The sequence below is a fragment of the Arachis stenosperma genome, chromosome 5 (genome assembly GCF_014773155.1).
Source record: "Arachis stenosperma cultivar V10309 chromosome 5, arast.V10309.gnm1.PFL2, whole genome shotgun sequence".
In the NCBI taxonomy this organism is placed as follows: domain Eukaryota; kingdom Viridiplantae; phylum Streptophyta; class Magnoliopsida; order Fabales; family Fabaceae; genus Arachis; species Arachis stenosperma.
The window spans coordinates 124890043-124906447 of record NC_080381.1 but is presented as its reverse complement, the minus strand read 5'-3'; the positions used below and the strand labels follow the sequence as shown (position 1 = coordinate 124906447).

General features: G+C 33.4%; 1 long non-coding RNA gene across 1 annotated transcript; it reads left to right on the top strand.

The window, feature by feature from the left end:
* The first annotated feature begins 6638 nt into the window (after positions 1-6638).
* On the top strand, positions 6639-7898 carry LOC130979091 (uncharacterized). Its single transcript, XR_009086520.1, has 4 exons — positions 6639-6841; positions 6964-7039; positions 7331-7506; positions 7736-7898. It is a non-coding gene; the product is annotated as an uncharacterized LOC130979091 (long non-coding RNA).
* Positions 7899-16405: the final 8507 nt, after the last annotated feature.

Sequence of the window (16405 nt, the reverse complement as noted above, 5' to 3'; positions counted from 1 at the left end):
TCATCATCATGAAGCATCAAGGGCCAGAAATTCATCTTGGAAAGCAAGCCAAGGATGGAGTGCTCAGATTGATGTAGGTTGATGACCAAGGAAGGACTAGAGGTAATTGCATGTTGGGTTTTGCATGGGTTATCTCTTCTCTCTCTCTGGCCGAACCGATTTTGTTCTTGGAGAAGAAGAAGTTGGCTTGGTTTTTGGCTTCAAAGGTGGAGGCTTCCCTCTTTTATAAAAAGAGGAAACAGTCACGGGTTGAAGCAAGGAGAAAGTGTGAGAGTGCAAGGCACAGAGTTCTCAGAGCTACCTGAGCTAACAGAAGTTCTTCTCCTTCAATATATTCTGTTTAGTATTTTTCTATTTAATTTTGTCATGTCTTGAGTCTCATGGAAAAAGGCAAACAGTGAGGTTTGTATGAAAAAGCCATAGAGAGAAAAAAGGCAGAGAGTGCAAAATTAAAAGAAAAAAGTCATAGATGTCCTTAGAGTTCCTTTGTACATCTATGTTGTGTTTCATGATTCTGTGGGAATCCCCTCGTAAGTTGAGTTAGCACTTTACAGTCTGTAATCAAGAAGATTATAGTGAAATTCCATCATTATTGTGATGGAGACTGGATGTAGGCTGCACTGCACTTAGCAGCTGAACCAGGATATATCTGGGTGTATTTTCTCTCTCTTCTACTCCATTTCTGTTTCTACTGCACAGGAGCTAAAACCGAAAAAATATCTCTTGCCAAGTGACGAGACAAAAATAAAAGTCTCGTGGCTAGGGACGAGACAAAAATCAAGAAGTCTCCTCAAAGACCAGAAAGTGTAATTGAGAAAAATGGGGCTAAGATTCAACCCCCCTTCTCTTAGCCACTGAAAACCATCATAGTTAGACAAGTTAAAATGAGAGTTTTGAATATCAAATAGTATGAAAGACAGTAAATTAAGAAAAGCAAACAGTGAATGATTGAGAAAATAGTATGAGAACAAAGTTAAGGTTTTAGAGATGTTTAACTTTTCAGATTAACTTTCAATGTCAATTATACCTTGATCATGCTAAGATTGAGTTTATGACAAATCCTAGGTGATTGAATTTCTATTCCTAGGCAATTCAATCTCCTCTAATCTAACCAACCATCAATTCCTTGATCAATTAATTGTGCTAGAAGGTTAAGTTCAAAATCTGATTTATAAGCCACACAATCCCTAAGAACCCAAAAATGATTCGATTATATGTCACGTATCGCATTAAATCCATACAATTAAGGTGTTGTGAGAAAAGGGTTTCAAGCTTTAATTCTAATGATGTAACTTTTTAAGATTCAAAAGAATTCAAATTAGATTAGGGTTATTTTTCAATGCACACTAATGCGTGAGATGAAGAACGAAACCAATTCTTAAACATAAAGCAATGCATTAATCAAGAGTAGAAAATAAATAATTATTAATCCATCAAAGTAAACCGAGTTCCTAACCTTAACAATGGAGGTTTAGTGGCTCATAGTGCAGAAAAAAATCTAGGAGTAAAAAAACTATAAATTGCAGAATGAGGAATAAGGAGAAGAGAAGATTCCTACGAGGACGAATCTCTATCATATTTATAGTATTAATCCTAATTGATTTAAAACTTAAATTAAAACCTAAATATATATATTTTCTAATTATGTTTTTATTCAAAATCAAATAAAAAAGCATTCGTATGATTTGTTTGCACGCGTGGGAACCATCGGAAAATTCGCTCCCGGTGCTAAACACCGTTGATGTGGCGTTTAGTGCCACCCTTCCAAAATGGCTGCACGCAAATCAATGGCCCAGACACTAAACATTGGTGAGGTGGCGTATTTAGCACCAACTGTCCTGAATTGAATTGGCTTGTTGAGCTTGTGCAGTCGTGCGTATGCGCAATAGATACGTACACATGAGGTTCCTTACTGCGCCAGTGATGCGTACACATGTATTAAAGAAAATTATTATTAATATTATTATTATTAATTTATTAAGAATATTATTTAGTAAATATATTATTATTATCGATCTTATTAAAAGTAAGATAGAACAGAATAAATAGAAGTACCCTTTTAAAAGATTTAGAGATACAAAGTTAATTTAATAATCCTATAATTCTCTTTCCATAAAATATTTAGTGAAAGGCAAGTGCATAATGTAAAGATATTTTGAGCTATTAAGGATAAATAAGTAAAAGACTAAAGAAAGAGAGAAGATAAATCAACACGTGTAATTAATGAAGGTGACAAGAGGGTAGCGGTAAGTATGGTTATGGTGCCGAAGGATAAATGTTAACAAGCCATGAGCTTTGTATGTGAATGATTGTGTGGGGAAGCCCATAAATATCGAATGGCTTCTAGGAGAAGGGGTCAGATACTTTAGTTGGAGAATCAGCGCCTGCAAGTACTTGCAGATGTCATGTTCGACATACTTCAGGTGGAGAATCTGCACTTGCAAGAAGTAGGAACTTGCAGATGTTATGTCGTTGAAATGCCTTATCCAACTTGCGAGTTGGATTGCGTCGGGTGCAGGACAAAACCGATAAATGAGCTCATTACCTGCAATAGGAATAGATATACATCATCCATGTTTGAACATTTTACATTTGGTTCCGTGTTGTGAATTGTTTGCGATTGCTTGAGTGTGTTTGTGATTTCTATTGATTGTTAATCTGATTTTCTGTGACTGGTTATTGTTCTGATTCCCTGTATTTGGCTGCGATTGACTGAAACTGTGATAATACTAACTTGATTATCTACCTCCAACCCTACTAAGAACCCCCCTAATTCTTACCCCTTCCTTCCCCTCCTTTCAGATGGAGACAGAAGTTCTGTTCTATGAGCTAGAACAATTATATACATATGAGGACCCTGTATAGCACAGTTTTTATATAGTAGCGACTGAGCCTGGAATACGTATGTACGTGTTGCATGATCATCCCTTCCGACATCCGATTAACACTCTGCTCTTTAACCCCGATATGCCTTACGAGTTTCCTCTAACATGGCTTCACCCAGACGCTCCTCATCATCCGTTCCATGAAGGACCTAGACTTCGTCATTACCCTGTTCAGCCTGAGGATCATGTTGTTCCTGAGCCTAACCCTGTAGAGTGAAACACCCTTACTATCAGAATGTCACAGTTCTGGATGCGCCACTCTGATAGCGAGAAGTATTACAACGACTTCATATACTTAATAATAAAATAGGATCCTTCAACTCGAAACCGTGTCACTGTTTTCTTTAAAAAACTGGAAAATATTTTTCCTTGTAAACAAACAAGCATATACATATATACAAAACTTCTTACTTAAGTAACTTACAAATATTATGTACATACATGTCAATACAGTCACGACTGACGACTCCTATCACTCTTACAAGAATATAATAATATAGGTAAGAAAAATATGTAACATGTGTATATAAATAGAAATAGCATATCTATGAACTTGGCAAAAACTCTGCAAGCTTTTTCGTCCGTCCTGAAAAGAAAAGTCTTTAGGGGGTGAGAACATCGTCCTTGCAGGTTCTCAATAGAGGGTTTAAGAATTGTCATAAGAAGATATTTTAAATAAAACTATTTTCAAACGCAGTAATCATCAATTCATTATCCAAATTTAAAACTCATATTTTTCTTATAAAAATTTCACACAAAATAACATTCCATACATTTCACCACTAACTAAGAAATCATTTTAACCAAAATTTACCACTGAACCAAACAATCACGAGCTCTGGCCCAAATCAAATCAACTTGGCCTCTGGCCCAAAACAGAATCAATCACAAGCACAAAAAATGCAAGACAAACACAATCAGAGAGCAATTACAGCAAGTACAACAAATAACAATTAGATATAAATCATCAGATAGGCAAATTAAAACACTTAAGCACATCCAGACAAAGTAAACAAATTCAGTATGATGCATGCGTGTCCTATAAGCCGTGAGCTCACGTGTCGGTTAAACTGCCAGAATTTGACACATCCGGTAGCTAATCCAGACATTATCTCTAGGTTGCGCATCCCCAAGAAGAAAACAAACAAAGGAGATTGCCTTTCAACTTCAAAAGAGTGTGCCTTTTGACCTTCTCCTGGAGAAATTACGAAGAAGAGTGCCTTTCCACATCAAAGGAGTATGTCTTTTCACCTTACAACTAGAGAAAGATGTAGGAAAAAACAATACGAAGGAGAGTGTCTTTTCACCTTTCCCACATCCATATCACGACAAGAGAGGAATCATTCGTCCTCAACTTGTCAAATCCGCGAGCGAGACAAAACTACCGTCCTCACAACATCAATCATACTCACATATCAATCTCAAACACGCAAGCGGGATAAGATCACCGTCCTTGCCAATCATATTTCAATAATATTCACAATCAATCATGCTCATAATCATAATCAAATTCCTCGAGCTAACTTCAAAACCATTTTCAAATTTAAACTCTTTTCAAAAGGTTCAAGAAATTATTTAACAAACTTCAATAATCCATTCCTTCATATTCATTTGAAATCCCCGATAACATAACTTTTAAATTAAATTTAATTGAATAAAGCTCACTTTCGTTTTAAAACAAGTTTCCAAAACCGATTTTCCAAAACTAACTTTAACTTCACTTTAAGTTTTAAAAACTCTTCCATGAAAGATTTAAAACTATTTTAAATTCCCAATTATAAATTTTAATTGAGACATAATCACTTATTCTTCAATACTACTTAAAAATTTGCTAAAACACCTCAAAACCTACTCCTTCCTTTAGTATAATTAAAATCAAGTAAAATAGTTCTTTAATCAATTTAACTAAAATAGAACTTCCAATTTTTCATAAAATTTTAACAGCATCTTCTCTAAAACTTGAATTTTTACCATCCTTCAAAGGTCCCAACAAATCATTTTTCAACCCTTTCCAGCAAGTTCAAAACCCAACCATTTCCAAATCTTAAATCATTTTTCAAAATCAAATCATTTTCTAAATCTCAAATCATTCCTCAATAAAACATATGAATCAGATTTCCAAATCAATCTTTCATTCACTACCACAATGCCAACTTAATAATCAGAAACATCCACAATCCAATAATCATCATAACAACCTTAAACCAAGTACAAAACCCAACTAAACATTTTCAATCATTCAATAAACCAATCAAGCAAGCAATTGCATTTATTCAAAATAACTCAGTTCAATCTATAAGACTTACGAAATCATAAAAAATATATTTTTCATATTAATATCGACTTGTAACAATTCTTGAAAATAAAACGAGTTTAATAAAATGACCCTACCTTGAATAGTTAAAATTCGAAAGCTATAAAATGCGTCAAACTCTTTTTCTCCCTGCCCGCAGCAGTGGCAGCCGCAACCACAGCTCTGTCTTACTTCTGCAGCAACAGCAGCAACTTTAATCACAACATGTAGTGACCGAAACTCGACTCTACGTTACCAAAACCTCAGAATCTCTAACCAAACATAATAGAATACTGATTTTCAAGGGTTTCAAAAAAAATGTTTACTGCAACTAAGAAGGAACAACTGCACCGGATAGCAGCAGTTTTGACGGTGACTCTAGCGACCACAGCACCATTTTCGTTGGCCACAGACACGACAGAAACCTTCGAGTAATTCTGATGAGCTCCGTCAGCGGCGAAAACCCCTCCTCCTCCTTCGGTAGTGACTCCCGTAGCAGCAACATCCAGGTTCTCTCTTCGATCAGCGCTCCTCTCCACGGCCACGGCGGACTCAACGGTGATAGCAACGACGGGATGACGAAGGCACTCCATGGACGGCGATGCTGAGCATGACCGAACGACGACAGTGCACGAAGACAGTCCTTTCAACTCGCGCGAGCTCTTCGGTGACGGCCTTTGTAGTGGTGACGCTCCCCACGGCAGCTCGCTCCCTCTCACTCAATGACACACTCTCTCTGTCTCCTACGACAATGATGGCGGTGACGGTGGTAGTGATGCCCACCAGCATCGGCTCCCTCCTTCCCCTTCCTTCCTTCTTCTTCCGCTTCTCCCCTTCCTCTCTTTTTTCCCCTTCTTTTGTGTGTGTGTATTCGTTGGTGAGGGTGAGGGCTTCGGTGGATGATGGGGGAAAAGGAAGGATGAGCGGGTGTTAGGGTTAGGTTAGTGTGTGTTTAGGGAGTGTTTAGTAAATTAGAGTATTATTATTATTATTCACTACTAGAAAATTATTTATTACAGACGAATATTTTTGACAGATTTTATTCCACGGAAATGCAGACAGATTTTGCGAGAGAATTTTTGTCAAAAACAAAGAATAATGAATTAGTATGAATTACAGACGAAAAAGAGAATCTGTCGATAATTCTATCGAAAAAATTAGTTTTATTACAGATAAATTTTTTGTCTGTAATAATTTAATAAAATTACAGCATTCTATTTATTTAACTACAGATCTTTTCGCGAAAAAATAGTTACCAACAAAAAATCTACCTATATTTAAATAAACAAAATACTGTAATTAACTAATTATATTAAATTATTATAGACAAAAAAATCTGTTAATAATTTAAAATATTCCATAAAAAATGTTAAAATAAGAAGTTGGTTCATGTTACTCCCAATCCTTCATTTCACTTTTTTCACGTTTTCTTGAATTACTACTAACACGTTTAAGCGCGCCTTTTCTCTCTATTGAAGATGTGACGTCCTCCACTGTCGCCGCCGCTCGCGTCGCACGAGCTCCCTCCACCGATGCTCTCATCGCATTTGCAACCTTCGTCGCCATCGTCACACGAGCTCTCTCCACCGTGCTCTTATCTTAGGAGCTCCTTCCGCCGCCGCTCTCATCACTACTTCTTCTCTTCTCGTCGCCGTTAGTTTAGGTAGGCCTCCGCCTCCTTCTCGTCCCTAGCCCTAATCCTTACATTGTGATTCTGTTCTGATTTCATTATTCCTATCCCTAACCATATCCTTTCCCTGTTTTGCTTGACGTTGAAAATCAAAGAATACGATCGAGGAGAGCTCTTATGTTTGCAAATCAGCTATGGCTGCTGCAGAGAACGAAGTTTCTAAATTCTAAGGTATGAATTTTGTATTTTCCTGTAATTTGTGAAAATTGAAACATAACCATTTCTATGATTGTGGTATAGAATGAAGTTTGTTTATGAACTATATATCTGAATTGCTGAGATTTTTTATTTGGAATTTGCATGCATGTTCTTATTCCTTCCTGTTCTTGTTATGACTGTTGATTTTGGTTCCTCCTTCTTGTCCTTGTCTGAATCTGCTCTGTTATAAATATGCTAAATTGCTTTTGATTCTTGTCCTTTTTTATTTTGTTGCTGATTCTGGCAATCATGCTAGCTCTCAAGGTTCTGGTCCGAGGTTAGTTGCAGTTTCAATTAGTTTTGGTGGGATGCTTATATTTGCAATGATGCTTGGACTTGTCTCTGATGCCATTTCTGAGAAGTTCGACTCACTGAGGAAAGAAAAAAGTGAGGTAGTTGAGAAAAATCATACTTTGATTCTTGGCTGGAGTGATAAATTGGTAAGATTCTGGAATTACTATCTTCCAATGAATTATTCATTAAAAATGAAACAATTCAAACATATGTCAATGGTTTATTGATTGATTGATTGATTGATTGATTTATTTTTATCAATATTTTGTACATCTCCATTTGGATCTTTTAATTTCTCATGCATCTGAACCACAAGAATATGATTGGGTGTGCCAAAATGGAATTTGATTAATAAGGAACATCGGTCATATGCAGAACTGGGAGCTCACTGATTCTGGCTGATCTTAAAAAGGTATATGACTCTTGCATGCAATGATGTACCTGTGACATTTTTTTCTATGTCATTTTTATCTCTCATTTTGGAAACCATCATTAAAAGATTGTGATTCATTTGCTAGCTTTATATTATAAATCGAAGCATGGTTATTGAGAAATTTTGAATATTCTCTGTTGAATAATTGGATTTGTTTTAAATATCTGTTAATAAAATAAAAAAAAAACTTGGTGGATACCAAGACCTATATTGAACCAGTTGTGTGTGTGTGTCTATATATATATATATATAAAAGTGAAGAAAGTATCTTTTTCATTCAATAATATTTGTTTGTTCATGCCAATTAGGAAAAAAATGGCACTTTATTTAGAATGGATTTAATAGAAAAGTATCATGAAGTCTATCTTAGGTTAGAAAAGGTAACTTTAAAGGCTATGCTTGATTTTTGGATCAACTAATTCTATTTGTAAGTTGCAGGTATTGATTTTGTATCTTGTATCATGGTTTTATGATGCTTTTCATAGTTGAATGTGGATCAGAATTTAGTTGATCCAGCAAATTGTAATAGAGGCTTTGGCATGACAAAATATGACAAACTAGTTTGATGGTTTGGCCTGTGATCCTAACTTTGTTATCGACAATGATATTATTGATTAAGGCTTCTGTTTTTTAATCTCTTAGTGCACTTTATGTCGAATATTCTGATTGTATGATCTGCAACATAAGCTACAGAGATAAGAACCTAAATTTGTTGCAATAATTTATTAACGGACACATTGTTTACTACTAATTCTACTAAGAACATAAAGGTTTATGTTTCCTAGCTGATAAGCACACTATGAAATAATTATACAAGTTTGAAATTAAGTTTTCATAGTTTGATAAATCTTCTGCACTAAATTGATTAGCAAAAATTGCATATTTTAATTTTCAATGTTGTTAGTCTCCTGAAAAATATTGCGTGATTCATACATTCATTTCATGAGTAAAGTGGATTGCTGAACGTGATTTTGGAAGCTTTAATTGAATATTACTTGTTGTGTGATTCATACATTCATACATTCTGGAAGTTTAATTGAATATATGACGCTGAAATTGATTGATTTACATTCATGTTAGTTATTATTTATTAGAATTTTATTTGCAAGCATCACATAATAGATATTGGTTTTAATAAGTTTCAGGCAGTACAAACTTGATAGATGCATGGCTCTCTATTAACACTACTAGCACAGCAGAAGCTGTTTTTTTTTCCCTCATATTAATTGATGGTTGAAAGGAAGAAGCATTAAATGAAAGAAGGATGCACACTCCGATTTCTTACAAACTTTTTTTGGATTTCTTTTCATGCTCCTTTTGTGGGTTCTCTTCAACTGATTAAGTTGGTGACAGTGACGAAACCTTTACTGTTTCGAGCTTCAGCTACCTTGAGACTAGGCTTATACCCTTTGATTTGCATTATTTCAGAGGTGAGTGAGTCAATTAGCATTTACCCTTTTGTTTATATTATCATAATTTTGCTTTTTTTCTTCTTGTTCGTTTTGCAGTTTGAATTTCAGTGGATCGGAATTGAAATATAATATAAAGTTGAAAGGTAACCTATATTAACAGGTTTAAATACTTTGGAACAACTTTTGCATGAGCTGTCATCAAATTCTTCACGCCTTCACGGCATGTATGTTCTGCTTTGGCTTCAGTAATAATGGGAATGGCTCCTGTATTAGGAAAGGTAACCTTCTAGATTGGGAAGTTCATAAACTATGTGAATTTCATAGCTCCTCACCATTATGTACTTGGATCTCATATATTGCAATAATATAAATTTATTTCTTTATTGTTTTTATTGTAAAAGAGGAGTGCAATCACAGTTGAAGCAATACCTACAAATCTCCATATCTTTGGTTGCTTCGGCTACTGCTGAATCTTGAAGACCAAGGTCACCATCTTGAGTTGTGATCAGTGCTTAAGAATTACTAGTTTCACATATTATTTAGTATAGTTGAACAATACATTGAGGATTATAGTTGATGTATCAATACACTTTATTTATGTTTTGAATTATATTGACTTGCTTGTTTATTATAGTACTTTTCTTTTGGTTTGATAATACGATAAACTTGTTTATTTTTCGAAATACTATAAATGTTCGAATACAAGTTAGATGAAAATTTGTATTCATTAAATTTATATTTATTTTGTATGAAAACACGTTTATTTTGTAATGAAAAAATCTAAAAATTTTCTGTTTTACCTTATTGACGAATTTATGGACGGATTTTTCGTCTGTATTTAGAGTTTGAAAATGCTTTCCAAGGCTCTAATTACTGACAAAAAATCTGTCAAAATCTTATGCTAGTTACCGACAGAAAATCTGTCGAAAAATCGGACGGTTTAAACGAAATGAAAGTGACAATTACTGAGGAAAAATTTGTCGGTAACGAGAAAAAATCTGTCGGTAAAGTACTGATAGAAAATCTGTTGCAAAATCTGACGATTTTTTAGCGAAAGGGGGACCATTACTGAGGGAAATTCTGTCGGTAATGGAGAAAAATCTGTTAGTAAATTACTGACGAAAAATATGTTGGTAAATAATTTCTGACGAGGATTTTATAGAGGAAAAAAATCTGTCGGTAACCAAAAATTCGTCTGTAATAAAGACTAAATCTGTCGGTAAATCCATCTTTAATAAGCAATTTTCTAGTTGTGATTATTATTTTTTGGAAGAAATAATAATATAATTAGGGTATAGAGTAGTAATTGAAAAGCAAATTTTTTAATCCAACAATAATTATATATAAAAACATTATTTATTCATTAATTTAAAAATATTTTTCAAATAAATATTCTAATTCAAGAATAATAGGTAACAAATTAAATTCCTTCAAAATCAAAGAATAATTCAAAAATCTAAATACTCAAATTGAAGCATATAAAATTCTCATTTATTTTTCAATTACTAAAGCTTTAAATTATAAATAGAAAAATACCCAATTAATATAAAATTTCTAAAAATATACTCTCAAATAAATATAATAAATCATAAATAACTTATTATGAAATTTTCAAAAATCCGAGGTCTTACATGGAGGATACTTGAGTAGGATTCTCCTTTAGAGCCGATTTCATCATTTTCGTTTGGACTTTTGGCAGAGGATCAACATACGACTTCTGTCAGTGGGCCTGTGTATGGACCAGAGTAGTGATACCAGTGCTAGGATTTTCTCTGAGATTATTGAGATCTCTCTGATGACGATGACGAGAATCTTGATGAGTATCTTGATGTGATCAAAATTTCTTCCTCTGATGATGACAATTGATGATTCGAGTTGACGACATGAGTTTGGGAGTTCTTTATATTAGTCTAGATTTTGTATTTAGTCTCTCACTTTTGATTAGACTCACCGAGAGAGTAAACTATGAATAATTTAACTAGGCTAGTTTTGGGCGCCATCTTAGGGACTTCCTATATGGACCAAGGCTCAGAATATTGGTTGTGTCTATAGTAATAAGTTGTGAAGTGTTGTACGCTAACTAATGTTCTCTGTGCGTGTGTGTGTGTGTGTAGTAAGCTATGAATAATTTAACTAGGCTAGTTTTGGGCGCCATCTTAGGGACTTCCTATATGGACCAAGGCTCAGAGTGTTGGTTGTGTCTATAATAATAAGTTGTGAAGTGTTGTATACTAACTAATGTTCTCTGTGTGTGTGTGTGTTTTGGACGCCATCTTAGGGACTTCCTATATGGACCAAGACTCAGAGTGTTGGTTGTGTTGGTTGTGTCTATAGTAATAAGTTGTGAATTATTATACGCTAACTAATGTTCTCTGTGTGTGTATGTCGTTACACTATCAATGGGCAATAACTATCAAGACTTATAAGGATGACACTAACAATGAATGGGAAGTTATATTCAAGTGGGAAGTCAAATCTTAAGATGTGTGTGTGGGCAATAACTATCAAGACTTATAAGGATGGCACTAACAATGAATGGAAAGTTATATTCAAGTACAACCATGAAGCTGAATTGGTGGCCGGGAAATAGATTTCACTTTGCAAATCTTAAAACCACAAGAATACATAAAAAAAAATGTGGTAATTTCTTCTTTAATACCATTAATGGTTTTTCTTATGAGTTATCATGTCATATATGTGATAAATTTGGGACGTTTGTTTTTTTCATATGTGATCTCCACAGTGTACTAAAGTCTCAACAAGAAAAAATGTAAAAAATTTGAAAAACTCATATACTATGTCCCATTGGATATTATGGTAAACTCTACTACCATTAAATTTTAACCTCAATGTTGGTGCATTTCATAAATATATAGTGTGTTAAAGGTGATTATTTCAGTACAGAATAACATATTGATGAAGTTTAAGGAGAAGTACATTGATCTAGCAACTAAGAAGGCTACAGCATCAATGTATATAAGGAATACTTCCCTTTTCTAGATAAGAAGCTAGCATCCCATCCCTTAAAACTTCTTAAATAATTTTTTCATTCGGTTTCATTTAGACTAGAAAATTGTTCTATTTGCCCAAACTTCAGTTATTTGCCCCAATTTGTCATTGTGGACATTGGTGATTGTAGATTACAGATGTGAAAAAGAAAAGATTTCATGTGCTTGACCCCATCCACAATGAATTCCCAAATGAAGATAGAACGAAAATGAATAAATTTGTTATAAGTTGTTTACTATTTTCTTTTATCAATTCTCTTGTTTGTGTGCTTGTTTTGAACTTAGCTTGTGCGTTATTATCATCAATCGGTGCATTTCTTTGTCAAGTAATGTGCACTTGTTTTAATCACTTTTTCTGATCCAAAATTCACTGCACTACTTCCTATAATTCACTTTTTGTGGTTTTCAGAGCTTGATGATATTAGAATTTGTGGTTTATTTTGGAGGTAAACCTTTGGTGTACAATCCAAAAGGCATTGAAGCGCCATATATTACCATCAGTGGTCAACGAATAAGGTATTGATCTTCCTATTATTCCTTTCTATTGTAGTTTTATTTCTGTTAATGTCATATTAAACTTGTTTTACTGTGTTGGTTAATTTTTGTTTATCAGCTGGGACTGCAGAATATATGTAATGAAATGGCTAGAGATAATCGATCTAAAAAAAATAAAAAAAGAAAAATATGCATGGAAAAAATGGAAACAAGAAACTAACAGTAAATGTAGTTAGTTTCTCTATTTCTAAATTAGCATGGATTAATAAATGTGTTTCAATTGTAGGAAGAAGTTGATGATTTCAAGCGGGAATATGCTTCGATTGTTCTCTTTGACGAAATAAATCAGTTAAGAGTTAAAGCAATTGCTGAATCTGAAGTCATAAGACTCTCGAAGCCTTCCGCTTCCTTTGTCAAGTCCTTTTTGTAAATTTTTATCAGAAGATATTGATAGTAAATAATTTAAATGTTGTACATTGTTATGAATTTCTACAATGGTTGAGGACTAAATTGTCTGTATACTGTATAGTTAAAATAAACACATACTTTGAAATCTTTGTAAATATTCAATCTAAGCTTTTGATAAATTTTTTTGTCATGTTAAACTTCTATGGAACTGTCTGTACCATTTTGAAATCATGTTAATTTGAATCAATCCAGGTTCAAATAATTGCAGAAAATAACATTATTAGAATTGCACCAAAAATGCTTTAAACGGAACACCAAAAATTATTCAAATAAATATTGAGAATGCTTACAATTTTTTTTGTAAATTTTTATCAGCAGATATAGAAAGTGTATAGGTTGAATATTGTAAATTGTTAAAGCTTTCTACACTGGTTAAGTATTGAATTGTCTATGTACTATATATTTAAAACAAATACATCTTTTGCATCTTTGTAAATATTAATTACAAAGATTTTGATAAAATTCTACGGACCTATTTTTACTGTATTGAAATCCTGTTAATCTGAATGAATGAATTACACTGAAAGGCTTACAACGAAACACTGAAATTAAATCAATAAAACACCGACAAATCTATCTTATTGCGTTGAATCTTTGAACTGATAATTCATCATTTCTCCATGATGAAGGCTGAAATTTGACTGCACCACTGATCCACCATCTAAAAGGTTCAACTGTAAAAAGTAAATCATATATTAGCATAACTATTAACATGCACAAAGAGTATTTTACCTAATTAAAGCACATCAATTTTACCTCACTTGAAGCTTTCTTTTTCTTTTTCTTTGAAGCATTTGCAATCTGTTTTTCAGTATTTGATCCCAATCTTTTTTTGGGACATTCTCTTGTTCTAATACATGGTGGAATTTGAAGCTCATTAATATCTTCCAACGAAACATCTTCATGCAATAACAAACATTTTTCATTACTTTTGGCTTTATAGTCTTGCATCTTAACCATCGCACTATCATATGTGCAGTGCAAAATCGCCATCAACTCCTCAGATTTTGATGCAAATTCACAAATATTGTATGACCAAAACACCAAATCATCAACTCTCCTACTTCTTGGCTCCAATAAAGGCTCGTCGTGGTTGCTCTTGATATGTGTGTGCTTTCTCTTTTCATTCTTACTCCATCGTTCCAATATATATCTTGGTGCTACTTTATCCACCCACTCAAAGCTTAACGCGCTTAGAGAATAATGGCACAATATGTCTCTTGACTCAAATAATAAGCACTGGCATTTTACTTTGCGTGATATCGCATCATATATAACCACAAACTTATTAAATGTTGCGTTTGAAACATGTTCTATAACTTTATATGTCGTAAAACCTAGAGAGGACTCTGTTGATCTTGTGATGCAATTCAGTTTTCCTCTAAATTGTGCTTGAACTTTTCAAAACTTTTTGTGAGTATACACATGCTGAAATTGAGCTTCTATTGATGATTTGTTTGCACAAGGGATTAGAAATCGGCAGCACAATATTGTCTCTTTTTTTGCTCTCTACTTCCTAGGCAATTATCATATTGTTTCACAAAATGGATCAATGAGCTATTGCGCGTAATAAACTTGTTAAAAAATGCATGCATGCTCTCACTCCTTTGTGTGCTTCTCATCCTAGCCCAAAAGTGGTGATCAAGATTAACTGGGATCTACAAATAACGATCTTCAAAAGCTCTAAAAATTGATAACATACGTAAATCAGAACCCAAATGCACCGAAACGTATACTGCTTTGCATCTTTATTACAGAAGCAAAATACATAAATATCCAATTAATTATAGTAAATCCACCCTTACCTGAAAGCCACTTATTATCTCCAATATCATACTTCATAAGAAAATCATTTCGATTTCTATCAAATGCATCTTTTGTAAAAGAATTTCAAACAACATGACTCATCTCTTGTTCTATTTCTTCATGTCTCTTTTAGCCATTTAATTTCTATGTAATCTTCTTCATAATATGTTAAATGCACCACCTGTGAATTGTTGTGGGGATACAACTCTTAATAGCCCTTTGCATTGATGCACATTGATCGGTAAGAATGCCTTTTGAAGCCTTTGCACCCATGCAACGAAGCCAACATTCAAATAACTATTGGAATGATTGAATATCCTCATTTTTCATAAGAGCATATCTGAGAAGTATAGAATGACCATGGTGATTCACACCAACAAAAGAATCAAAAACCAAATTATCCTGAAGTCAAAAATGCAGAAACAAAATTAGGATTGTACCGACACAAGAATCTAATATGCATCGAAACTTGTTTCACAGAGCGCATAAACCAAAACAACAAAAATACGTGTTTGTATTATAAGTGGTGTCAAATAAAATAACATCTCCAAAATACTCACAAGCAACCTTGCTTCTTGCATCAGCCTAAAAAATATTTTTGATTGAGTGATCAACCTCAAGTTCAAGCTCATAAAAGAAGTTCTGATTCTTCTCTTTAATTCTTAACAAGTATTTCCCAAATTCTTTAGTTTCATCTAGTTCAGAAACATTATGGACTTTTCTCGTAATGTAATTTCTCACATCTTTTTCAATAAAACTTAATTCGCAATGACTCTCTGCTGCTGAGACAAATGATTGATATGTTTTACTTGGTCTAGCTCCATCTTCATCATTATTCTCAATTGTAAGGCGTACAAACATGCTTAAATGCTTGTGTTGTTTAAAGATCTCTGCTTGATTTGGAAAACATAGATGTGAATGATGCAAAATAACTTTTGAAATAATTCAAAAAGCAACTTTCTTCAATATATGTATATAAATTCTTGTAGGACAATTTAAATCAGCTAAGGGATTTGTCTTCTGAGTTGGAGATATGTTCGATTTCTATTTTTCCTCTCTGTTATATGTAATCAATTGGTTCTTAATTTTGTTTTCTTTCTTATTTGTGTTCCTAATTTTGGTAGAAAAATCTATAAGTTTAGAATAATTTTTGTAGAATTTTTTAACTTCTTCAAGTGTGTTAAAAGTCATTCCAATTTTTGACACAACTACTCATCAACATCACACATAAACTAAAAAAATACCGAAAATAGTTATGCATTAAACCAAGTTGTCTTTCATAATGCACCGAAACTAGGAACGAAACAAATTAATCGAAATGACAATTCAAAACTCCTACATTACATTAAAAATCAATCATTCAACAATGAAAATTAATTTTCATAAACAAAAATAAAATTATTCAACTACAAAAGCATCAATT